The 27554-nt window shown below is 40.1% G+C and overlaps 1 long non-coding RNA gene across 1 annotated transcript; it reads left to right on the plus strand.

Moving 5' to 3' along the window:
* The first annotated feature begins 5706 nt into the window (after positions 1-5706).
* Positions 5707-19821, plus strand: LOC107829738 (uncharacterized). The gene is made up of 2 exons (XR_001658003.2): positions 5707-10139; positions 19536-19821. It is a non-coding gene; the product is annotated as an uncharacterized LOC107829738 (long non-coding RNA).
* Positions 19822-27554: the final 7733 nt, after the last annotated feature.

Here is a 27554-nt window from a genome sequence, read left to right on the forward strand (position 1 = left end):
CAAAGGCGGGAGGATGTAGTCTGGTCCATCTATCCAATAGTTTTTGCGTCTCTCCTGCCGCAACTGGTCTAGGCTCTGGTATAGCCGCTGCAACTGGCTGAGATCCGCCCATGGGTAGTGCACTCGGGGTCTGATATATGGTAGTTGCATGCCTTGAAGCCTGAGCGGTAGGGGTCTATGCTTCCCCTCCCGCCTAGGATGTGGCTGGGTCTGTTGGAAATAAACCAGCCTGCGTCATGGAGTCCATAAATGGCAACATACGACCCATGACCTCCTGACCTGGTACAGACATAAAATCTGTTGGGGCCGACTTTGTTGCAATCACCTCAACCTGCTTCTCAATAACAGGATCCTCCACTAGATCCACTGGTGTCACAACTGGAGCAACTCTAGGACGCCCTCGTCCTCTAGCCCGAGCTGGAGCCCTCCCTCGCTCTATGTATCGGCCTCTAGCAATAGGGGGAGCAACTCCTTCATAGTCAGGTACATCTGTCGGCGCGTTCTCACCATCTGTGAGAGAATAAGAGAAAGATACTTAGCACAACTGCACGGTAGGAGATGAAGAAAGAGAAGTTTCCTAACACCCCATAGCCTTTCGAAGATAAGTACGGACGTCTCTGCACCGATCCGCAAGACTCTATTAGGACTACTCATGACTTGTGAGACCTATATGAACCTAGAACTATGATACCAAGTTATCACGACCCAATTTCCCTTATAGGCCGTGATGGCGCCCAACGTCACCATTAGGCAAGCCAACGATGAACTAGTCATGTACTTGTTCCTTTTTAATAATTAAAAAAAATAGTTGATTTTTTTAATTAAGTAAATGAATAGTGATAAATTATAGTAAGGTAAAGCATAAGCTAATGAGAGAGTAAATACAATAAAATAATTACTCAATACCATAAAGTGTCTACTAGCATATTCCCAAAATTCGGTATCACAAGTGTATGAGCAACTAATAGAGTATACAAAAATACCTATGCTACTTTTTGAAATGAGATAGACAGAAAGTAAATACAAAAGAGATATTGCGGGTATTGCATAACGGACTCAGAGAGCAGCTCACCACTATGCTCGGGGTAACAAAAGTGCGCACTTGAATGACTGCCAGATGCACCTGCCTCAGGTCCTGCACGATTAGTGCGGAAGTGTAGCGTGAGTACATAAACAACATGTACCCAGTAAGTATACAGTCTAACCTCAAAGAAGTAGTGACGAGGGGTTGACATCAACACTTACTATTGGGTCAATAAATAAACTGCGAAAATTCTAAATAGGCATGGAATACATCAATAGTAATAATAACACGATAACAAACAGTAAACATGTGATTCTTTAACTAAAAGTCAATTTTAAATCTCGACTAACCCATACTAACTTCAACAATTAGGGGCCATCAAGTAAATTGTAATTTCTCAAGTCATAAAAATAATATCAAGTGTAATCGGACTCCGAGCATTATCACACATGATTTTATGCCGAGGTCGTACGACCCGATCCAGAATAATGTACACCACCGAGGGTCGACCGGCACGAACCATAGATGGACCTATTATACTGCAGAGGCGTTCAGCCTGCTCCACAAGAAGAGAGAATACTCTACGGACATCCGATTTAAAGGCCATCACAAGACTAATTCCCAAGGAGATATCAACGACCAAGAAATTCGCCAAAACTCAAGATAAGTGAAATTTGGTCTTTACGAATCCTTTAACAAGTTTCAATATAAATTAAGCACTTAAATTAAAAAGTAGAGTGCAAACAACACAAGTATTTTACGATAGGGTCCTGAAAATACACGGACATAGGCATGATTGTAGCTACGCGCGGACTCTCGTCACTTAGTGTGTACGTAGCACCATAATTAGAAGCAAATAGTAAGTTTAAACACATATGGGGTAAATTTCCTCTTACAGGGTTAGGCAAGAGACTTACCTCGTCCCAAAGCTCACTTTCCGGCCCACAATTCCACTCTAAAGCCTCAAGTTGGTGCCGAATAATCCGAAGCTAGCCAAATATTATATAAATTAATCAATATACACTCAAATTAGGCCCCCGTCCTCACTCAGTTATCAATCTCTCCAGTCTCTCGGGCTCACAAAACTCAAGCCAATAAGCCAAATTAATGATATATGATGTAACAATAAATAATAATAGAGACGAAGATATGATATGCAAGTGATGAATGCGACTGAGTAAATAACTGCAATTTAAACAAATAACTCTATAATATAAACGACTTATGTGGGTCCCGATATACCAACATATAGCCTAAACATGATTTCTAACATGAATCACATCTCAATTTCTCTAACACATGGAAAATACATGAATAATATCAAGATTAGATAACTACACAGTTCCACGGAATCAACCGAGTCACAATTACTATGGTGCACGCCCGTGCGCCCATCACCTAGCATGTGTGTTACCTCAACACAATCACATAACACGTCGTTCAGGGATCATACCCTCAGTATCAAGTTTAGAAGTGTTACTTACCTCAAACCGCGCAAATCCTATTCCAACAAGTCCTTGCCTCGTGAATCAGCCTCCGAATGACTCGAATCTAGCCACAAACAACTTAATATAATCAATACAAGCTAAAGGATTCAATTCCATATGATAAAGCTAGGTTCTTTAACAAAAGTCAAAAAGTCAACCCAAAAGTCAACTCCGGGCCCTAGTCTCGGAATCCCACCAAATTTATAAAATTCGAACACTCATTAAATAACAAGTTCAACCATACCAAAATTACCTAATTCTGACCTCAAATCTCCAAATATTACTCTCCAATATATAGGTAAAAAAATCCCCAATTTTTACCTCAAAAACACCAAATCTATGGGGAAATTCAATGGGTATTCAATATTAATGAACAAAAATGATTAAAAGTGGCTTATCTCTTGAAATATAGTGAAACCCCTCTCAAAAATCGCAACTATCCGAACTCCCAAAGTTCAAAAATGAAGAAATAACTCTAACCCTTCGACTTTATGAATCTGCCAGTGCTTCCATTTATGCAGTCCATATATATAGCCATTTCTGCGATACCGCTTTTGCGATTAAAAATCCGCAACTGCGAAAAAATACTCAACCCCCGACCTGCCGCTTCTGTGCCCAAATGCTTGCATCTGACTGTGCTTGTGGTCCCACGTCCGCACCTGCACGCACAAGACAACATCTAAAACTCCGCACCTGCGACCAACTTTCTACTTTTGCGGACCTGCAGATGCGGTTCTTCTCTGTACCTGTGACACTCCCCTGGCCAGACCAAGCTCCACTTTTGCGCCACTCCAGTTGCACCTGCGATGTCGCACTTACGGCCTATCCTACTGCATGTGCGAACACCAGAAGATCAACTATTTCAGCAATGCTTCCAGTCCAACTTTGATTCGTTAACCATCGAATACACCATAGGCCCCCGGTACCTCAACCAAACCTACTAGAAGTCCTAAAACATGATACAAACTTAGTCAAGGCCTCAAATCATGTCAGACAATATCAAAAGTACGAATCGCACCCCAATTCAAGCCTTATGACACTAATGGATTTTCAACTTCTACAATCGATGCCGAAACCTATCAAACCAACTCCGATCGATCTTAAATTTTACACACAAGTCATAAATGATATAACGGATCTATTTCAACTTTCGAACCAAAATTCGTGCTCGGTAACCACAAAGTCAACTCTCGATCAAACCTCTCAACTCTCCAAACTTCAACTTTTCCAACTTTTGCCAATTCAAGCCAAAATCACCTACGTATCTCCAAATAAATATACGGACACACTTCTACGGCCAAAACTACCATACGGAGCTGTCGGAACCATCAAACTGTATTTCGGAGTTATTTACATATAAATCAAGGTCAACTCTTCTAATTTAGGCTTCTAACCTTGGGACTAAGTTTCCCAATGTATTTCGAAACATCCACGAAACCAAAACAACCACCCCCGCAAGTGACATAACAACAAATGCGTATAGAATAAGCAATAAATGGGAAAATAGGGCTACAATACTCAAAATGATCAACCGGGTCGTTACAAATACGGGAGTTTGTATCGAATCATTAGCATTGATGTTTTTTATATTTTTTAAACCTTATTGAGATGAATATTTCCATCGCTATGGAGTAATATCCCTTAGGGTATTGAGATATGTGGTGTATTGATAACTTGATAAGGGATTCGATTCCTGATAATTGTTTGAATTAATTGATGGAGCTTTAAAGCATATTGTGAAGTTATTTATTATTTTGCTTAATTGAAGGAGGAGCTTTATATTGAATTTATTTACATCGTATATTCTAGTGTAAATTTGCGATTCAACTAGTTAATCAAAAGATCCTCTTGAATTATTAATCGAACTAGAAAATAGGGAAATATTCGTGAGAAGTCACCATTTAGACTATAACTATCATTTTATTTGTTGCAATTGTTCACTGTGCTTCAATTGGATTAATTATTGAAATTAACATTTAATCGAAAGAGGAACATTAACTTCAAGTGTAATCTGATTATCTGTTGAATTCGTGAGAATCAACAATATTATAGAGTGAACTAATTCAAGAACTGGATCCCGAGTCATTTATCCTGCACCTGTCTAGTCAATAACCCTTATTTCTCTCATTGATATTTTTTTGTTGCTCAATTGTTGTCTTTCGTGGTCAAAAACAAAAGTTCAAACTTGCAACCTAGAAATATGTACACCTATAGTTACATCATTAGTTCTCCGGCAACAGAGCTAAAATTTGACCACGCCCAATTATACCTTATAAAAAGGAATAAGCGGTCGTTGCAAATATAACCTGGTTTACAATAGGGGTGGGCATATATCGGGTAAAACCGATAACCCGGACCGTTAATTCTTTATTGGGTTATCGGTATTGGGTTATTGGGTTAACGGTTCGGTAACGGGTTAATTTTTTTTTATTGGGTTATCGGTTCGGGCTCGGTTTGCATTTTTGTTATTGGGTAAAAACCAATAACCCAATAAGAATGATGTAATTTACTAATTTACCCTTAAGTATATACTAGGGTTATTTATTTTCCTAATTCCCTCTTCACTCTTCACTCTTCAGTCGTTTGTCTCTCAGTTCTCATTCTTGTTTCCGTCGCAGCCCCCAAGAGTCAAGACGCAAGACTCACCACCAGTTCTCCACCAGACATCAGTAGATACTGCACAGAAGTGAGAGCGTGCTTTTGTTAAGAAACAACAAAAGTTGGCAGTTTACACGTTCTGGCAGTTTGATTTCTTTGTTTATATATTGCAAAAATTTTTTAGTTGTTTTATGCTATCGGGTAAACCGATAACGATATATAACCGATTAACCGATAAACCGATAACGATATATAACCGATTAACCGATAAACCGATAACCAATATCTTATCGGTTTGGTTATCGGGTTATGATATTTGTAAACCGATAACCGATAGACAAAACCGATAATGTTCAAAATCGAACCGAACCGACCGATGCCCACCCCTATCTTTGGCTAGCAAATATTAGTTTTGTGTTGTGTTTTGTGCTCGTCATCTGTAACTTTTTGGGATTTCTTAGTTCTTTTGTTGCAAAGCCTACTACTGGTAGTCTTGAGAAAGTCTTACATCAATTGGCACTACATACTATCAGCTAGAGATAACTAAAAAAATATTAGATTTGCTCATTTTTTCCCCTGTATTGTCTAAATGTAATATGTATGCACTGGCATGACTTTTAAGTAGTTCTCTTGAAATATGTCACACACTTCGTCAATTCAGGAATCAAAGAGATGACTACAAAATTGGAAAACATGTGCCGGAGAATTTTGAATTTAACTCATAAGAAACATGTCCGTAGGAATATATATATCCATCACTTTCTTCTGCTCCTTGTACGTGTGGGTGTGTTTCGCACCTGGAAGAATTTTTTCGATGACATTTGGCAACGCCCCGTCACGTGAGTCACCACCCAGGCAGATTTCCGGACATCTTATACAGCTTTGGTGGTCTCCCCTTCGAATCGTCTTGACCCACCCAATTTCTAGTCGTTTCCGACGAGTTTTAGCACTCCGGCGGCATCCAGTGAGATTTTTCTGGCAACCCTAGGAGTGGCAGCAACGTGTGGCCTAAAACACAGGTCGACAACTTCTCGGTACCCAGGTTCTATTGTTCTTGCCCCTGAAATCTTCTATTTTGTGTTGGTAGTTCGTGCGTGTCTACACATATATTTGTTCCTTGAAATTTTGCTGATTTCCCTACGTTAGTCAAATTAATTGCTTTAGTATAGAACATTACCTGCCTGATTATTTTTGGCTGCTTATTCTTGCATGTGATTACCTGTTCTTTTCTGTTCTTTTGTCTTGATTCCAAACTTTAGCTTTAGTTATTTCACTTTTCTTTGAACTCTTTGCTTGCTTGATATTCCTATAGTGGCAGTGGTTAACAACGGGAGAGTAAAGTCACGTCCTCGGGTGGGGCGGGAGGTGGGGGGCAAGGGGATAAGGGTGACACTAGGTTGAGAATAGAGTCCTGGAACATAGGGACATTGACGGAGTCCAATGAGTTAGTGAAGATTCTCAAGAAGAGGAAGATCAATATAGCGTGTGTTCAAGAGACTAGATGAGTGGGCTCTAGGGCCGGGATGTAGGCGGTTTTAAGCTGTGGTACTTAGCAGGCGCGAGGGTAAGAGTAGGGTAGGTATTTTGGTTGATGCGGAACTCAGGGAGCTGGTGGTAGATGTTAGGCGGGGAACGACCGGCTGATGGCTATTAAGCTTGTTGTTGGAGGGTTGACTGTTCACGTTATTAGTGCTTATACGCCTTAAGCATCCTTGGGCGAGGAGGCTAAAAGATACTTCTGGGAGGAGTTGGATGAGGTTGTGCGAGGCGTTTCGCTCACTAACAAGCTTTTCATAGGTGGAGATTTCAATGGTCATACTAGGGCTTCTTCTAAGGGTTAGACGAAGTGCAAGCAGTTTCGATTTGGGAGTTAGAAATGAAGGAGGAACCTCGTTGTTGGATTTTGTTAAGGCCTTCGGTTTGGTTGTATCTAACTCACATTTTCATAAGAAGGAGGAGCACTTGATCACCTTCTAAAGTACGGTGGCCAAGACCCACTACCTTCTCCTTAGACGGTGTGATTGAGGCCTATGCTCGGATGGCAAGGATATTCCGAGCGCGAACATCGTGATTGTTGACATCCAATTTTATCCATCTTTTCTTCCAAATTATTTATTTGAGCTTCTAATATCGTTTTATTATGTAAGAATATTTATTTTACTATTTTATCTAATTAGTATTGTTATTTTATTATTCTTATTTTTGTCGCTATCATCATTAGATATTATTATTATTATTATTACTACTACGACGACGATGACGACGATTTTATATCTCAATTAATTTCATTCAACGTCAATCAACTAATATTATTCTCTTTTACAAATATTTTTCACTGCATTGCATTGATCCTACTCCTATTTATAATATAGTTATTCAGGTGATTTACATATTTATTACATGCCCATTTTAAATTAGTGATTATATACTAAATAGATTTTTACAACACAAATTTGTAATTATTTAAACACTAACAAATTATTTAATATAAATATTTACTACTAGGCATATCAAGATTTAAGAAAGCCAAATAAAAGATAAAGAAGAAGAGATTTAGCCCTTTCCATAGCCCAAATCGGAGGCTCATATCCACCAGCCCACCTACTCTACTTCTTTTCCATGTCAGCTCCACATAAGCCCTATGTCAGCGCCACATAGGCGCCAACGGTCTAAAACACACGCCAAGCACACCCTTCACACTCTGACCACACATTTTCTAGAGAATTCTATATATTTTTCTTTATTTTTATCTTGTTTTATCCTAAGCCTAATCTGAGTCATCCGTTATTTTAATCCAATGGTCAATATTTATCCCTTCAGTTAAATCCAATTTGCTAACCCTGATCTCTCTCCTAACCCAACAGACGCTTCTTCTCCTCCCTTTCCTCTTCTTCACAAAATTTCACCTTGCTCAGCCATGGCAGAACTTGCTATTACCATTTTTAACCAGAAGCTCTGCACCTTAATTAATTTTCTGCAACATCAACGTTCAATAACTTTCACTCAATTTCGAAATCCCGCCCAAACCAAGAACCCTAGAAATCAGCCTATAAATACTGACCTTTGAAGAGATTTTCGGACAAGCTCTGGGCCGCACCTTTACCCCACAAAAATGGTTGGAGCCGCCTACTTTCACCTCAAATTAGAGGGCTTCAGTCGCGCCTTTTACCCCCAAAAAACTAAGGCTGGAGCCCCCTCCTTTTACCTTTGTTTAGCCGCTATCTCTACCTCTCAAAAAGGTTTCTTCTTTTTAATCTCTCAGTTCTGTTGTTTTGTAACCAAAACAGAAGCTTTTTTTTTTATTTGTCCCGGTGATTAATCGTTAGTTCGGGTAGCAAGTTCAGAGGTCGGAGTTCGATAGTGCACCTAAGATCCCCGCCTCAGTTTGCTTCCCTGCAAAAAGTTCGTATCTTTTTCTCTTTCGCAATATTTCGGTTCTGATTAGAGCATGTTCGATACTTGATGCATCTTTGTTTCAATACATGTTAGTTTTTGTTAGGCTTCCACATTTTAATACTATAAAGATGGGTGTTTGCTTTTATTTCTGTTTACCTTTAGTTTGGTGAAAGGATTCTATGACTAAAGTTATTAGAAATAATTTTTTTAAGGAGGTTATGCTCTGTATATGCATTGAAACATGTCTGCCTATATTTGATAAAATGCTCATATGAAAATACCCATTTTTCTTTTGCATAGTTCTCTGTCAGATTCCATAATTTTAAGAAAGATTTTGTCAAGGACTAGGTGTGTTGCAAAAGATTCATTTGTCATGTGATTTAGGACTTTTTATTAGGCACCATGTCTAGGATTCGAACATTTTGTTTTAAGAACAGATTTAGTTAAAAGTAAACTGTTTGGTTTACTTCATGTCGTTCACACCCTAGATTTGGTTTATTTTAACTCATGTCTTAAAAAAATGATCTCCTCTTCATTATTGATTGTAAGGGCTCATGAATGACTATAGAAGATTGGTTTACTCAGTGTACTTTAAGAGGATCACATTTAGGCAATAAAATTATTAATTATTCATTTAAGCATTAAAGAAAAGCAGTCTGTTGAAGTATGAAGGTACATACTCATGGCTTTAGATTATCCTTCACCTGAGGTCTAGATACTATAACTATTGGATATTAAGCTCACAATTTAAAAATGTTTGATTCAAAACTTTCTTCATGCATATCTAGAAACGTGGATTTAAGAAACTAAAAGTATTGATGTAAGTTTGATTGGTTCTTTCATGGTTCTCCGGAAAAAATCATATCTTTTTGAGGTATTGTAATTAGCCTTTAAATCAAAAATGGAATTTTCGCATTTGACAAAGAATCTGTCTAATTCCCTTATATTTTCTTGCTATTAAATGAGTTTGTCTTTCTCGTGAACTAGAAATTAGTTTCTAGGAATCTATTTGAATTTCAAAGACCATAAGAGGGGAGAATACATACCGCTCTTGTTTTACTAGGTCTCGGCATCATTGTGATCAGTATTTTTTGGAATAACTCGATTACTTAGTTGAGATTATAAGTTAAATATGCACATGTTGACTAGTGGATCTCATGCCTGTTGCTTTTCTTGCCTTATGTCAATTTTAGTTGCCATGAATTAGAAAGTTGTTTTACTCGGTTAAGATCTCTATCTATGAATAATGTTCTGCTTTTGGACAAACGCCTTGATTTTACTTGAGATACTGCTATCAGAAAGCATATCGTAGGAGATTATTTAAAATGCACATTGTTCATAATTCTCAGTAGCTTAAATAGGCAGTACTAATATGAAGGGAGTAATTAACCAAATGCTACATTGATGACTAATCCGTTCTTGTTCGGAAATTAAGAAATTGTGAATCGATGCGTTTCTTTAATTTGGTGCATTTTAATTGTCCTTACAATGTATAGCAGTATAAGGCTTCCTTACTAATCTTTATTTTTCCTTTTTTTTGCATGAACACTTGGAGCGATACGACTCTCCTCTACCCAAGCATGGAGTCATTATATTTCATATTCCTATAGATGCACCGGATAGCAAGAAAACAAGTAAAACGCTTGGGGACGTCCTTCTTTTCTATTCATTATCATTCATGCGATTTAATTCTACTTGTGTGATTTGACTTCATTTTTATTTTGAGATTATATGTTAGAATTCATATTAGCATGGTCGTATTTAGCTATCCTTGTTTCGTATAATCGATTTGGTACTATTTTAATCACATAACATATAGGCTTCAGATATAAGAATTTGGAATCCGTTCTCTTTTAAAATAATGCTTTCCAAAAGCCTTTCATTAAAATCTTTTCTAATGGCGTTAAGCACAAAATGTTACGAAGGCATTGAGATTCCTTTTAAGTTACCTTTTTTCAATGACTACAAAATATTTTAACCACTTCACATTAGTTATTTTATATTGGTCTCACACTTTTTTTTTAGCCATTAATTAACGTAAGTTTAGTTGGTTAACCGTAGTTAACAGATCACATAGGGTGCCTTCATAACCTTCCCTATAGGATTAATTAGAACCCTTACCCATAATCCATAAAATTGAATTAACTTTACTGCATTATTTAGTTATTAGGTGTCCTAATTCACCTTTAAAATAATTAGGTGGCAACTCTTTTTAATAAATTAAACCTCAGATTTATTAATATGTTATACTCTAATTTGACCCGTGTTAAAATAGGGTATAACAGTGACCCAACATAAGCTCTTTTATGGACTTAGGGGTCGTTTGGTAGGGTGCATAAGAATAATGTTGAATATGGTGTATTAATAATGCTGGTATTAGTTATGCTTGCATTAGTTATGCTGGTATTAGTTATGTTGACATATTTCTTATCCATTGTTTGGTTTGATGTATTAAAGTATTGCACAATTTCTAAAAGAATTATTTGTTTACAAAAATGCCCTCAAATCTAGTCCACACTCTAACTTTTTAAAAGAAACATATGTTAGAGAAATATTTTTATATGAAAAAGTTTTTAAAAAATTATTTTATTTGTCTACCTATGTTGTAAAATAAAATTAAATATTTATTTATAAAAAAGGAAATATGCTAAGTATTTATTTATTTACTAGGGATATAATTTTATTTCTCACTATTTGGATTATTTTGAACTTGCATTAATATACTAACTAGTATATTTTAATAAAACATAAATTTTGAAGGACAATTTTATCTTTAACTAAGCTAATGCATGCATTAAAATCCATTGCATTGCTAATACCATTGTTTTCTATGCATTAGTTATGCATAGGATAATACCAAATAGGATGTATAACTAATGCGTGCATAACTAATGCATAGGTTCAAAATGTCTATCAAACAATGTATTATTAATACACAAAGTTAATGCATGCATTAATTTATCTAATGCATCCTACCAAATGACCCCTTAGAGATTAAGAGGCGGGGGAGTAAGAGGGCGGTGTATGGTCTACCTAAGATTAACTGGGGAGCCTTGACTAAGGATTTGTCTCTGCGGTTAGGGGAGAAGTTGCAGGCTATGGGGTCCTGGATGATTAGTGGGGAAGCGAGCAGTATGTGGACATCGACAATGAATTGTATTCAAGAGGCTACTAGAGAGGTATTAGAGCTTCGAAGGGTCACCATAGTACTCACAAAGGGGACTGGCGGTGGAATGCTAAAAAAAACTGCGTATTTGAAATTAGTAGAGAGCAAAGACGAGGCGAAGTTAGCTATTACGGAGGCCAAGACTGCAGCGTTTAGTCGATTAGTGATGAATTTGGGGCCAAAGGCGGGGACAAGAATACAAGCTAGACAAGGTAAGGGAGAGAAAGGCATGTGACCTAGACCAAGTGAAATGCATTAAATATGAGAATGGAAATGTATTGGTGGATGACACGCATATTATAAGAAGATGGCAGACGCACTTTCATAGACTCTTGAACGAATAGGGGATAAGAGCTTTATGCTGGGTGACTTGGAGCACTCCGAGAGTTGTCTACATTTTAGATATTGCAGGCGTATCAAGGTTGAAGAGGTTATAAGAGTTATGCGTAAGATGAGTAGGGGGAAAAGCAACCGGGCCAAATGAGATCCCAGTTGAATTTGGGAAGAACACTGACAGGGCAAGTTTGGAGTGGCTTACTAGGTTATTTAATGTTATTTTTGGGACGACGAAGATGTCCGAAGAATGGAGGTGGAGTACGGTAGTTCCAGTGTACAAAAATAAGGGTGATAACTAAAACTACAACATCTATAGGGGTATCAAGCTGCTAAGGCACACGATAAAAGTTTGGGAGAGGTTGGTGGAAGTAAGAGCGAGGAAAAGTATATCTATCTCTGAGAACCAGTTCAGATTTATACCGGGGCGATCGACCACTAAAACCATTCACCTTATTAGGAGGCTGGTGGAGCAGAATAGGGATAGAAAAGTGGGACTTACACGTGGTATTCATTGACCTAGAGAAAGCCTACGACAAAGTCGCGAGGAAGGTGCTATATATGGAGATGTTTGGAGGTTAGAGGTGTGCATGTAGGTTATACTAGGGTGATTCAGGATATGTATGATGGTGCTAAGACCCGAGTTAGGACGGTGGGAGGGAACTCAAAACATTTCCCAATTGTGATGGGTTTGCATCAGGGATCCGCCCTTAGCCCGTTTTATTTGCCTTAGCGATGGATGTTCTAACGTGGCACATTCAAGGTGATGTTCCATGGTGCATATTATTCGTGGATGATATAGTACTAATTGACGAGATGTAGGCCGGTGTTAATGCAAGGCTGGAGGTCTAGAGATGAACCTTGGAGTCAAAAGGTTTTAAGTTGACCAGGACTAAACCAGAGTACTTGAAATGTAAGTTCAGCTGTGTGACTCAGTAAGAGGACGTGAAAGTGGGGCTAGATTCACAAATAATTCCCAAGAAAGAGAGTATCAAGTACCTTAGGTATATAATTTCTAGTAACGGTGAGATAGACGAGGATGTCACACATTAGATTGGAGTTGGGTAGATGAAATGGAAGCTCGATTCGGGGTTTTGTGTGATAAGAAGGTACCACCAAGACTCAAAGGCAAGTTTTACAGAGTAGTGGTTAGATCAACTATGTTGTATGGTTCAGAGTGTTGGCCGGTCAAAAATGCTCTGTACAGCAGATGAAAGTAACAGAAATGAGGATGTTGAGATGGATGTGTGGGCACACCAAGAGAGAGAAGATTAGGAATGAAGTTATCCGAGGAAAGGTGGGAGTGGCCCCCGTGGAGGATAAGATGCGGAAAGCTACGTTGAGATGGTACGGACATGTGAAGAGGAGGAGTATAGATGCCCCGGCGATGATGTACGAGAGGTTGGCCATGGTGGGGTGGAGGAACGACAGAGGTAGACCTAGGAAGTACTGGGCAGAGGTGATTAGGCATGACATGGTGCACCTTCAGCTCGCTGAGGATATGACCCTTGATAGGAGGATGTGGAAGTTGGGAATTAAGGCAGAAGGTTAGCAGTTAGGCGGGAGTGTCTCAATTTCATGTCGATCACATTAGTATTACTTTTTTATTTTCATATATTCATATCTGTAGATTTTTTTACCTTATGTTGATCATCTCGCTTCGATTATTCTATCACCTTGTCTCTCTATCACATTATCTTGTTGATGTTACTACGTGTTGTGTCTGCTTCTTTTACTTTTATCTTGAGTCGGGGTCTATCAGAAACAATCTCTCTGTCTTCACAAGGTAGGGGTAAGGTCTATGTACACTTTACCCCAGACCCTACTTTATGGGATTTACATTAGGTTTGGTGTTGATTATATTTTAAGTTCACTTTGTAGTTCCAGTTTGCTCGAATTATTTTTTATAAGGGAAACTAAGAGGAGATTTGGCACATATTTTTTTTAACGAAAGTATTTACTTATTCACCTTGAGCTCGGGCCCGGGCTCAGCACGAGTTGCTCTTAACTAGTTGAGATTAGAATGTACACATTCTAACTATTTAAAGTTCTTGAATAATTGGAAGAAAATAAAAATTATTTAACTCTCCATTAGTAATAGTGTCATATTTTTTTTTAAATGTATTTAATACAGTTTTTTAACAACAATACACGACACGATAAAAGATGTTATTGATATATATAAATGTGTATAGTGTAAAACTATTATTTTTATAGTACATGTGTGTGAATTACTTTAATAGTGGACATGTATAACTAAAAGGTATGAATATGTAAAAGTTATCAATCTCATATGATTTTTTTGGCTAACGTACAAAATAGTCAATTATGTATCAAGCATGTTAACTACAACAAAAATAACAATACATTTAGTGTATACGTAGACCATAATCTTATAAGTTGTTTTCGACAGTCTCACCTCAAGAAAAGAGTAATCCCAACGGACATGAAAAGTGGAAAGCATGTTAAATAAATACTACTACCGTATTTGATATTTTAGAAGTGATAGATTTGTAGGTGATATAAATGCCCTACATACACGTGTATGTTTTGTTTTTCCTTCAAAAAAGCTGTTTGTGAATTTAATGAACATGGTAAATCTAGCTATCAATTGATTTGGTTGAATCCAAACCATCACCACAATTTGAGCTTTTAATCCAAAATATATAAATTTTATGTGAAATGATAACGTATGATCTTCCACAATTAATTTATGAAAGAATTACAAGAAAATACACATGACTTTACACCATAACAAAAAATAGCCCATGTTTTTAAATTTTACCCAATCTAGCTTATACTGTACAACAACAACAACGACCCAGTATAATCCCACAAGTGGGGTCTGGGGGGTAATATGTATGCAGACCTTACCCCTACCCCGAAGGATAGAGAGGTTGTTTCCAGGAGACCCTCGGCTCAAAAAAGTAACAGGAGACGATATATTAGTACCATAAAAATGCATAATAAAATAACAGCTTTATAAGAGATATGAAATACAGAATACGAAATACGAAATAGATGGCTGGTATAGTAAAAACTAGCAGGTAAAGCCCTGCATCAATAGACGACCAATGACATTCTTAGTCTAACTCATAACTGGCTAGTCTCACTCTATTGTGTTGTAGAAATATTCACAACTTTCCCCTAACCTACAACCTTAATGCTCGACCTCCATAATTCCCTATCAAGGGCCATGTCCTCAATAATCCTAAGTCGCGCATGTCCTATCCGATCACCTCTTCCCAATACTTCTTAGGTCGCCCTCTACCTCTTCGCGTGCCCACTACAGCCAGTCGCTCACACCTCCTCATTGGTGCATCAGTGCTCCTCCTCTAAATGTGCCTGAACCATCTCAGTCTTACTTCCCGCATCTTGTCCTCCATGGGGGCCACGCCCACCTTCTCTCGAATATCTTCATTCTTAATCTTATCCATCCTTGTATGTCCGCACATCCACCTCAACATCATCATCTCTGCTACTTTCATCTTCTGGATGTGTGAGTTCTTTACCGGCCAACATTCAGTTCCATATAACATGGCAGGCCTAACCACTGCTCTATAAAACTTACCTTTTAGTAATGGTGCCACTTTCTTGTCACACAAAACTCCCGACGCTAACCTCCACTTCATCCACCCCACCCCTATACGGTGTGTGACATCCTCGTCAATCTCCCCGATCCCTTGAATAATCGATCCAAGGTACTTGAAACTACCCCTCTTGGGAATGACTTGAGAGTCAAGCCTCACTTCAACTCCCGCTTCCGTCGGCTCAACCCCAAATTTGCACTCGAGGTATTCCGTCTTCGTCCTGCTCAACTTGAAACCTTTAGACTCAAGAGCATGTCTCCAAATCTCTAGCCTCTCGTTGACGCCGCCTCGAGTCTCGTTAATTAGAATAATGTCATCAGCAAATAGCATGCACCATGGCACCTCCCCTTGAATATGATGAGTCAGTGCATCCATCACCAGGGCAAATAGGAATGGGTTGAGCGCAGACCCTTGGTGCAACCCCGTAATAACTGAAAAGTGTTTAGAGTCGCCTCCTACTGTCCTAACCCGAGTCTTAGCTCCAGCATACATGTCTTTAATCACCCTAATATAGTCAACCGGGACCCCTTTATCCTCTAAGCATCTCCATAAGACCTCCCTAGGAACCCTATCGTACGCTTTCTCCAGATCAATAAACACCATGTGGAGATCCTTCTTCCTATCCATGTACTGTTCCACCATCCTCCTAATAAGGTGGATAGCTTCTGTGGTACATATTTTGAAAATACTAGCTCTTGCAAATTCAAAATCTTTGTTCTTACAAGTTACAACCATTGCTTCTAAATGCTATGGAGTTAACTCTGTGTTTTCACAACCATTGCTTTCACTCTCTCTTCTTCTTACATCTTTTACATATGCTTCAATAGGTCATCCCCCATTACTGCTTCTCCCACTATGTCACCTGGTTGTAATGTAAAAAGTTGAAGAGTAGAAGTCCACCATTGAAGGCCATTAAAAGTCTTGCTTTCGAAAATATAATTTATTGAGTTTGTTAATTGTTTAGATTGGGTGTTGTTCCAATTGATTGAAAATATCAAAAGGAGTTCAAAATTTAAATTTGAAGTGATTTGGAGTAGATTTGAGAAATATTTGAGTTAAATTTCAGAAAAGACGCAAGGAAGAAGATGAAGTCAGTTTTTTTGTATAATTATGTATAATCTTGTATAATAGTGTATGTGAGTGTATAAACACATCTTATATACTATTATACACTTTTATACGCCTTTATACAAGCGTCTGCAGACGAACTTCGACGAACTTCTTTCACGATTTTCAGTTGTAATTCTTATTCAAAACTAGTCCAAATCTCCATTAAATTACTTCATTTTATATACAACCTCCTTATACTATTTCTTCTAACTGTGATGACCCAAAAGGTCATCACTTGTGTTGCAAGCATCACTTGTGTTGCCAGTAAATTCAGTGTTTCGAGACCTGAAAACCTCTTTTTTACCTCACCTTGATTTGTGTCTGTGGTCCGGACCCATATCCGGAAAGCCTGTGAAAAGATGAGAAATAGAAATTTCTAGAGTTAAAATTTAATTTTTGGTTGACTTTGGTCAATATTTTGAGCAAACGGACCCGGATCCGTGTTCCGACGATCCCGCTAGGTCCGCAGTAAAATATGGGACTTGGATGTATGCTCGGAAATGAATTCTGAGATCCCAAGCCTTAGAAATCAATTTTTGAAAGAAATTATTTTACTGAATTATCTAAGAAATGAAGAAAAGAATTAATCTTTGAAACCATTGGTATCGGGCACGTATTTTGGTTTCGGAGTCCGGTACAAACTTGTTGTAGTATTTAAAAGATAAATGTGAAATTTGGTGAAAAACGGAGTTTATTGAAGTGAGTTGGACTTCCGGCTGAAAAGTTATGAACTTTGAGAGTTCTTGATGAAAATGTTGAGTTTTGAGGTTTAATTCATGATTTTACAAGTTATTTTGATGATGTGATTGCACGAATAGGTCCATATGATGCTTTTGAGTTAGTATGCACGTTTAGTTTGAAGTCCCGAGGGCTCGGGTGAGTTTCGGGTAGGTTCCGAGATGTTTTAGGCTTAAAACATAGTTGTTGCAGGTCCAGAGATGTTGCAGATCTCTGAACCCACCAGTACTGACCGCATTGATTTTGTGCTGACCGCGGAGGGGCTTTTGCGGCCGCACTCCTTTTTGTGCGGTTCGCGGTGAGGAAGGATTTCACTAGTCTGATTTCGGAAGCTTATATCTTTTGATCTACAAAGAATTTTGATATGATTCAAAAACGAAAGTTGTAGCCCTTCGTGTCTAGTTTCCATAAAGGTAAACAAATCACAATTTGGACATTTGTAGAGAAAGTTATGGCCAAAATATTAAAGCATGTCACTACAGTCAACATTGTGAGCTCCGCGGCCGCACTCATTTTTGTGTGGTCCGCACAGGGGGTCTGAGAAGGGTATATTTAAACGGAATTTTCAGTTATTTTTCATTTTTCAAAACCCCAAAAACATAAGAGGCGATTTTTCAAACAACCTTTCTTCTCCAAAACATTAGTAAGTGATTTCTAACTCATTTTCTTTACCCCTTAACTTCTTTTTACAAGATTTCATCCTAGAATCAATGGTTTTCATGGGGAAAATTGGGTGTTTTGGGTAGAACCTAGGTTTTTCAAATTTTGGGGATTTGGACCTCGATTTGAGGTCAATTTCAAAACAAATTATATATTTGGGTTCGTGGGGGAATGGGTAATCGGGTTTTGGTTCGAACCTCGGGTTTTGACCATGTGGTCCCGGAGGCGATTTTCGACTTTTTGGAAAAAACTTTAGAAAACTTATTTCCATGCATTAGAAATGATTCATTTAGCACTTATTAATATTATTAAGTAACTTGTGGCTAGATACAAGAGAGTTGGTGGTGGAATCAAGAGGTAAAGCGATAGTTGAGGCTTGAATTGTGTTCGTGGCATCGAGGTAAGTGTTTGGTCTAACCTTAGCTTGAGGGATTAGGAGTTGTGTCTTATTTGCTATGTGCTAATTGTGGAGTACGACGTATAGGCATGGTGACGAGTATCTATACGTCGGTGTCAAGCATGCCCGTGAGTCTTGTACTGTAATTGTTGTGATTCCGTTGAGGTTTATTGTGCTTCATATGAGGATTATCATTATTGTTCCCTTGCCGAGACGTTGTTGTCATATTGTTGTTCCCTTGCCGAGAATATTATTGTTCCCTTACCGGGATGTTATTGTTATAGTATTATTCCCTTGCCGGGATATTGTTGTTATATCATTGTTCCCTTGCCGGGATTCTGTTATGATTGGTATTGATAAATGAAAAGGGAACGAGTTGCACGCCTGAAACAGTAACATATGAAATGGGAGTGGGTTGCATGCCTGCAACGGAAATATATGAAATGGGAGCGGGTTACACGCCTGCAACGGTAAATATATGAAATGGGAGCGGGTTGCATGCCTGCAATGTGTTGATAAATGAAATGGGAGCGGGTTGCACGCTTGCAACGGTAATATATGAAATGGGAGCGGGTTGCACGCCTGCAACGGTAATATATGAAATGGGAGCGGGTTGCATGCCTGCAACGGTAATATATGAAATGGGAGCGGGTTGCACGCCTGCAACGGTACAATATGAAATGGGAGCGGATTACACGCCTGCAACGGTACTATATGAGATGGGATCGGGTTGCACGCCTGCAACGGTATTACATGTGTACTTGTTCTTCTTATTTCCTTATCTTTGCTGGTAATTGATTTATAGCATTCCTTACATTTCTCTACTTTGTTACCTGTTACTCCCCGCAACATGTTTCCCCCGCCCAACTTTAGTCGTAATTATCTGCTTCTATTTCTGCTGTATATGATTTAACTGCACACGTTTATTTGGTAGTCTGGTCCTAGCCTCATCACTACTTCGCCGAGGTTAGGCTAGGCACTTACCAGCACATGGGGTCGGTTGTGCTGATACTACACTTTGCACTCTTTTGTGCAGATCCCAGTGCTGTAGACTTCGGACCGCAGTGAGATTGTTATTTTTGTTCATCAAGCGACTCGAGGTTGTCCTGCAGGCGTCCGCAGGCCTTGGCGTCTCTTTCTATCTGCTATTCATGTTTCTTTAATGTATTTCCAGAGACAGTGTTGTATTTTTTTTTTAGACCTTTATTTGTAGCACTTATAGACAGTCTGTGAAGTTGTGACACCAGTCTTGGGTAGATTTGTTATGGATTGGTATTAGCAGTATTATTAAAACTTTACAATGCAGCCTTCCGGTTATTCAATTATGTTGTTATCTAATTGTTGGCTCTTAACTGTTATCGGATTAAAAATGGAAATAAGGTAAATAGTTCAGTTGGTTGGCTTGTCTAGCTTTTACTAATAGGCGTCATCACGACTCCCGAGTGTGGGAAATCCGGGTCGTGACAAGTTGGTATCAGTGCTCTAGATTACATGGGTCTCACAATTCACAGACAAGCTTAGTAGAGTCTGAGGGATCGGTACGAAGACGTCTGTATTTATCCCCTAGAGGCTACAGAGTTAGGAAAAGTTTCACTTCTACTCTTCTCTGTCGTGCGATTTTGTTCTCTCAATGCTAAATTGAAACCTCTACTCTTGCCCTTTCGCAAATAGCGAGGTCACATAGCGCTTCTTCAGCCGAGCAGCAGCACAGACCGGTGATAGATCAGCTACATCTTCGAAGGCTTTGTGGAGGTTGGATAAGTTTCACCAAGCTCTTCACTACCACTTCCAGCGGTGCATCTTCTGAGGATCCCCAATATTATTTAGGCAGTTGTTGTGAGGTTCTCTGGAACATCGGGATAGTGGAGACCAATGGGGTCGACTTTGTTACTTTTTGCTTATCTGGATCCACCAAGACTTGGTGGAGAGATTATTGCTTGGCTAGACCAGCCGGATCGCCAGCTTTGACTTGGGAGCAGTTTACTCAGCTATTTCTGGAGAAGTTTCTCCCTATCACTCAGAGTGAGATCTACCGGAGGCAATTCGAGCGTCTCCAGCAGGGTTCTATGACTCACTCAGTACGAGACCAGATTCATCGACTTGGCCCATCATGCTATTATCATACTTCCTACCGAGAGAAAGAGGGTGAGGAGGTTCATTGATGGACTTATTCAGCCTATTCGACTTAAGATGGCTAAGGAGACAGGGAGTGAGATTTCTTTTTAGGAGGCGGCCAATGTGACCAGGAGAGTTGAGATGGTTCTGTCGCAGGGAGGTGGTCAGGGGTCTGATAAGAGGCCTCGTCATTCAAGCAGATTCAGTGGCGCCTCGTTTGGAGGCAGAGATTCTTTTGGTAGAGGCCATCCTCCTAGGCCTTTTCAGTCAGCACTTCAGGCTTCTTATAGTGCCCCGGGTGGCCGTGGTTCTCACATGCAGTATTCCGATCAGCAGTCCTACAGTGCATCATCTCCTATCAGTGCACCTCCACTTCAGAGTTTTCAGGGTCGCCAGCCCCAGCATCCGAGGGCTTGTTTTACTTGTGGCGACACGAGGCACATTGCTAGATATTGTCCTCGAGCATTGAGCAACTATCAGCATTCGGGTTCCCGTGCCATGGTTCAGGCACCGAGTGTTCCACAGCCCGTCCAGCCAGCTAGAGGTGGATGTGGAGGTGTTAGAGGTGGAGCTCAGGTCGCTAGAGGTAGAGGTCAGCCAGCTGCAGGTCGTCCCATAGAGGTAGTCCATGGTATGAGGCCCAGCCCCGATGTTATGCCTTTCTAGCCAGGCCTGAGGTTGAGGCTTCCGATGCAGTTATCACAGGTACTATTCTGGTTTGTGATAGAGATGCTTCAGTGTTATTTGATCCAGGGTCAACATACTCGTATGTGTCATCTTATTCTGCATCGTATTTGGTCATGCCTAGTGATTCTTTGAGTGCTCATGTTTATGTGTCTACACCGATGGGTGATTCTATAGTGGTGGATCGTGTCAATCGTTCATGCATAGTTGTGATTAGGGGTCTTGAGGCTCGTGTAGATTTGTTACTATTGGATATGGTTGATTTTGATGTCATATTGAGGATGAACTGGCTATCACCTTACCACGCTATCTTGGACTGTCATGCCAAAATTGTGACCTTAGCCTTGTCGGGTTTATCTCGTTTAGAGTGGAGAGGGACTCCTGGTCATTATACCCGTAATGTTATCTCATATATAAAGGCTCGGCGTATGGTTAAGAAGGGGTATTTGGCCTATTTGGCGTATATTCGTGATTTTGTGCCTGTTGTTCGTGAGTTTCCTGAGGTATTTCCTTCAGGAGCAGTTGACTTTTGCATTGATTTGGCTTTGGGCAATCAGCCCATTCCTATCCCGCTGTATCATATGAACCTGCCTGAGTTGAAAGAGTTGAATGAGCAGTTGCAAGACTTACTTGAAAAAGTCTTCATTAGACCTAGTGTCTCGCCTTGGGGTGCGCTGGTGTTGTTTGTTAAGAAGAAGGACGGATCGATGAGAATGTGCATAGATTACTGGCAATTGAACAAGGTTACAATCAAGAATAAGTATCCATTGCCGAGGATTGATGATTTGTTTGACCAGCTTTAGGGTGCCTAAGTGTTTTCTAAGACTGACTTGAGATCTGGCTACCATCAGTTGAGGATTAGGGTATCTGATGTCCCTAAGACAGCTTTCCGCACTCGGTACGGGCATTATGAGTTCTTGGTGATGTCATTTAGGTTGACAAAATGCCCCAGCAGCTTTTATGGATTTGATGAACCGAGTGTTCAGGCCTTACTTGGATTCGTTCGTGATAGTCTTCATTGATGATATTTTGATCTATTCCTGCAGCCGGGAGGAGCATGAGCAGCATCTTATAGTGATTCACCAGACTTTGAGAGACAGTCAGTTGTATGCCAAGTTTTTGAAGTGCGAGTTCTGGTTGAGTTCGGTTGCATTCCTAGGTCATGTTGTATCAGCAGAGGGTATTCAGGTAGACTCGAAGAAGATAGAGGCAGTCAAGAACTAGCCTAGACCAACATCAGCTACATAGATTTGGAGTTTCTTGGGATTGGCGGTCTACTATCATCAGTTTGTGGAGGGGTTTTCATCTAGTGCAGCTCCGATGAACAGGTTGACCCAGAAAGGTGCTCCGTTTAGGTGGTCAGATGAGTGTGAGGCGAGCTTTCAAAGCTCAAGACAGCCTTGACTACGGTGTCAGTGTTGGTTTTGTCCACAGGTTCAGGGCCTTATACAGATTGTTGTGATGCATCTCGTATTGGACTTGGTGCGGTGTTGATGCAGGATAGCAAGGTTATTGCATATGCTTCGCGTTAGTTGAAGATTCATGAGAAGAACTATCCGGTTCATGATTTAGAGCTAGCAGCCATTGCTCACGTGTTGAAGATTTGGAGGCATTATCTATATGGCGTGTCATGTGAGGTGTTCACGAATCACAAGAGTCTGCAGTACTTGTTCAAGCAGAAGGAGCTAAATTTGAGACATAGGAGGTGGTTGGAGCTATTAAAGGACTATGATATCACCATCCTATATCATCCGGGAAAGGCCAATGTGGTGGCCGATGCTTTGAGTAAAAAGTCAGCCAGTATGGGTAGTCTTGCATATATTCTGGTCGGTGAGAGACCGCTTGCCTTGGATGTTCAGGCTTTGTCCAATCAGTTCGTGAGGTTGGATGTTTCTGAGCCCAGCCGTGTGTTAGCTTGCATAGTTGCTCGTTCTTCATTATTAGAGCGTATCCGAGATCGGCAATTCGATGATCCTCATTTGTGTGTCCTTAGGGACACGGTGCAACACAGAGGTGCCAAGCAGGTTACATTAGGAGATGATGGAGTTTTGAGGCTGCAGGGTCGAGTTTGCATGCCTAATGTGGATGGGCTTCGAGAGTTGATTTTAGAGGAGACCCATAGTTTGCGGTACTCTATTCATCTAGGCCCCGCTAAGATGTATCAGGATTTGCGGTAGCATTATTTGTGTAGGAGGATGAAGAAGGATTTCGTTGCATATGTGGCTCGATGTTTGAATTGCCAGCAGGTTAAGTACGAGCATCAGAGGCCCGGTGATTTGTTTCAGAGGATTGAGCTTCCCGAGTGGAATTGGGAGCGGATCACTATGGATTTTGTTGTTGGACTCCCACAGACTCGGAGGAAGTTCGATGCAGTGTGGGTTATTGTTGATAGGCTAACCAAGTCAGCGCATTTCATTCCTGTGGCAGTCTCCTATTCTTCTTAAAGGTTAGCTGAGATCTATATCCGGGAGATTGTTCGTCTTCATGGTGTGCCCGTGTCTATCATTTCGGACCGAGGTACCCAGTTTACCTCACGTTTCTAGAGGGCAATTCAGCGAGAGTTAGGCACACAGGTTAAGTTGAGCACAACATTTCATCCTCAGACGGACGGGCAGTCCGAGCGTACTATTCAGATTTGGGAGGATATGCTCCGAGCTTGTGTCATTGACTTTGGCGGCTCGTGGGATCAGTTTTTGCCTTTAACAGAGTTTGCCTATAACAACAGCTACCAATCGAGTATCCAGATGGCTCCTTATGAGGTTTTGTATGGTAGGCGGTGTCGGTCGTCGGTTGGATGGTTTGAGCCTGGAGAGGCTCAGTTGTTGGGTATGGATCTAGTACAAGATGCCTTGGACAAGGTCAGGATTATTCCGGATAGGCTTCGTACAGCTTAGTCCAAGTAAAAGAATTATGCCGACCGTAAGGTTCATGATTTGGCTTTCATGGTCGGTGAGCGGGTATTGCTTCGAGTGTCGCCTATGAAGGGCGTGATGAGATTTGGGAAGAAGGGCAAGCTTAGCCCTAGGTTCATGGGCCATTTGAGATTCTTGATCGAGTGGGGGAGGTAACTTACAAACTTACGTTGCTGCCGAGCTTATCAACCGTGCATCCAGTGTTCCATGTGTCCATGCTTCGGAGGTATCACAACGATCCATCCCACGTGTTGGACTTCAACATTGTCTAGTTGGACAAGGACTTGTCATATGAGGAGAAGCCGGTAGCTATTCTAGACCGGTAGGTTCGTCAGTTGAGGTCGAAGAGTTTCCCTTCTGTTCGTGTTCAGTGGAGAGGTCAGCCTGCAGAGGCATCGGCCTGGGAGTCCGAGTCCGATATGTGAAGTCGTTATCCCCATCTTTTTTCCGACTCAGGTACTTCCTTCTTATGCCCGTTCGATGAAGAACGGTTGTCACTTGTGTTGCAAGTAAATTCAGTGTTTCGAGGCCTAAAAACCTCCTTTTTACCTCACCTTGATTTGTGTGCATGGTCCGAACCCATATTCGGAAAGCCTTCTATGTGAAAAGATGAGAAAATAGAAATTTCTAGGGTTAAAATTTGATTTTTGGTTAACTTTGGTCAATATTTTAAGCAAACGGACCCGGATCCGTGTTCCGATGATCCCGGGAGGTTCGCAGTAAAATATAGGACTTGGGCGTATGCCCGGAAAAGAATTCCGAGGTCCCAAGCCTTAGAAATTAATTTTTGAAAGAAATTATTTTACTGAATTATCTAAGAAATGAAGAAAAGAATTAATGTTTGAAACCATTGGTATCGGGCTCGTATTTTGGTTCTGGAGTCCGGTACAAACTTGTTATAGTGTTTAAAAATAACTGTGAAATTTGGTAAAAACGGAGTTTATTTGATGTGAGTTAGACTTACGGTTGAAGAGTTATGAACTTTGAGAGTTTTTGATGAAAAATGTTGAGTTTTGAGGTTTAATTCATGATTTTACATGTTATTTTGATGATGTGATCGCACCAGTAGGTCCATATGATATTTTTGAGTTAGTATGCACGTTTAGTTTGAAGTCCCGAGGGCTCGGGTGAGTTTCGGGTAGGTTCCGGGATGTTTTAGGCTTAAAACATAGTTGTTGCAGGTCCAGAGATGTTGCAGATCTCTGGACCCACCAGTGTTGACCGCATTGATTTTGTGCTGACTGCGGAGGGGCCTTTGCGGCCGCACTTCTTTTTGTGCGGTCCGCGGTGAGGAAGGATTTCACTAGTCTGATTTCGGAAGCTTATATCTTTTGATCTACAAGGAATTTTGAGATGATTCAAAAACGAAAGTTGTAGCCCTTCGTGTCTAGTTTCCAGAAAGGTAAACAAATCACAATTTGGACATTTGTAGAGAAAGTTATGGCTAAAACACTAAAGCATGTCACTATAGTCAACATTGTGAGCTCCGCGGCCGCACTCCTTTTTGTGCGGTCCGCACAGGGGGTCTGAAAAAGGTATATTTAAACGGGATTTTCAGTTATTTTTTATTTTTCAAAAACCCAAAAATATAAGAGGCGATTTTCAAACAACCTTTCTTCTCCAAAACATTAGTGAGTGATTTCTAACTCATTTTCTTTACTCCTTAACTTCTTTTTTACAAGATTTCATCCTAGATTCAATGGTTTTCATGGGGAAAATTGGGTGTTTTGGGTATAACCTAGTTTTTTCAAATTTTGGGGATTTGGACCTCGATTTGAGGTCCGATTTCAAAATAAATTATATATTTGGGTTTGTGGGGGAATGAGTAATCGGGTTTAGGTTCGAACCTCGGGTTTTGACCACGTGGGCCCGGGGCGATTTTTGAATTTTTGGAAAAAACTTTAGAAAACTTATTTCCATGCATTAGAAATGATTCATTTAGGACTTATTAATATTATTAAGTAACTTGTGGCTAGATACGAGCGAGTTGATGGTGGAATCAAGAGGTAAAGCAATAATTAAGGCTTAAATTGTGTTCGTGGCATCGAGGTAAGTGTTTGGTCTAACCTTAGCTTGAGGGATTAAGAGTTGTGTCTTATTTGCTATGTATTAATTGTGGAGTACGACGTATAGGCATGATGACGAGTATCTATATGTTGGTGTCAAGCATGCCTGTGAGTCTTGTATTGTAATTGTTGTGACTCCGTTGAGGTTTATTGTCTTCATACGAGGATTATCATTATTGTTCCCTTGCCGGGATGTTATTGTCATATTGTTGTTCCCTTGCTGGGATGTTGTTGTTATATTATTGTTCCCTTGCCGGGATTCTGTTATGATTGCTATTGATAAATGAAAATGGAGTAGGTTGCACGCCTGCAACACTAACATATGAAATGGGAGCGGGTTGTACGCCTGCAATGGAAATATATGAAATGAGAGCGAGTTGCACGCCTGCAATGGTAAATATATGAAATGGGAGAGGGTTGCATGCCTGCAATGGTAAATATATGAAATGGGAGCAGGTTGCACGTCTGCAATGGTAATTATATGAAATGGGAACGGGTTGCACGCCTGCAACTGTAATATATGGAATGGGAGTGGGTTTCACGCCTGCAACGGTACAATATGAAATGGGAGCGGGTTGCACGCCTGCAATGGTACTACATGAGATGGGATCGGGTTGCACGCCTGCAACGGTACTATATAAGATGGGATCGGGTTACACGCTGCAACGATATTACATGTGTACTTGTTCTTCTTATTTCATTATCTTTGCTGGTAATTGATTTATAGCATTCCTTACATTTATCTACTGCTGTTCTGTTGTTACCTGTTATTCCCCGTAGCATATTTCCCCCGTCCAACTTTAGTCGTAATTATCTGCTTTTATTTCCGATGTATATGATTTAACTGCACATGTTTATTTGGTAGTCTGGTCCTAGCCTCATTACTGCTTTGTCGAGGTTAGGCTATGCACTTACCAGCATATGGAGTCGGTTGTGCTGATACTACACTTTGCACTCTTTTGTGCAGATCCCAGTACTGTAGACTTCGGATCACAGTGAGATTGTTGTTTCTTGTTCATTAGGCGGCCCAAGGTAGTCCTACAGGCGTCCGCATGCCTTGGTGTCTCCTTCTATCTATTATTCCTGTTTCTTTCATGTATTTCCAGAGACAGTGTTGTATTTATTTCTTTCAGATCTTTATTTGTAGTACTCCTAGACAGTCTGTGAAGTTGTGACACCAGTCTTGGGTAGATTTGTTATGGAGTGGTATCAACAGTATTATTAAAATTTTACAATGCAGCCTTCCGCTTATTTAATTCTGCTGTTATCTAATTGTTG

Source organism: Nicotiana tabacum, chromosome 22 (genome assembly GCF_000715075.1).
Source record: "Nicotiana tabacum cultivar K326 chromosome 22, ASM71507v2, whole genome shotgun sequence".
Taxonomy (NCBI): Eukaryota; Viridiplantae; Streptophyta; class Magnoliopsida; order Solanales; family Solanaceae; genus Nicotiana; species Nicotiana tabacum.